The sequence below is a fragment of the Cyprinodon variegatus genome, unplaced genomic scaffold (genome assembly GCF_000732505.1).
Source record: "Cyprinodon variegatus isolate N-32 unplaced genomic scaffold, C_variegatus-1.0 Scaffold230, whole genome shotgun sequence".
In the NCBI taxonomy this organism is placed as follows: Eukaryota; Metazoa; Chordata; class Actinopteri; order Cyprinodontiformes; family Cyprinodontidae; genus Cyprinodon; species Cyprinodon variegatus.
Genome location: NW_015150683.1, coordinates 658656 through 658994, shown reverse-complemented (window position 1 = coordinate 658994; position 339 = coordinate 658656).

Here is a 339-nt window from a genome sequence, read left to right as displayed (position 1 = left end):
AGTTCAAACAGAGCAATAGAATGAGGAAGAAAGCTGATTTAAGTATCAATGCCAAAGAGTACCTAAGTATTGTTGCTGACTATGCCCAGCCCTTTATGACCACACTGTACCCATCATCTGATAAATACTTGACAGTGAGTTAACTGTACTCAAATGGCCTCCTCAGTCACCAGGTCTCGTTTCAACAGAACACCTTTGAGATGCGGTGGAATGGGAGATTTACACTTTCGACGTGCAGTCAAGAATTCTGCCGTATCTTTGTGATGCTATCATGTCAATATGGACCAAACACTGGGAAGAATGTTTCCAGTGCCGTGTTGAATCTATACCACAAAGGAT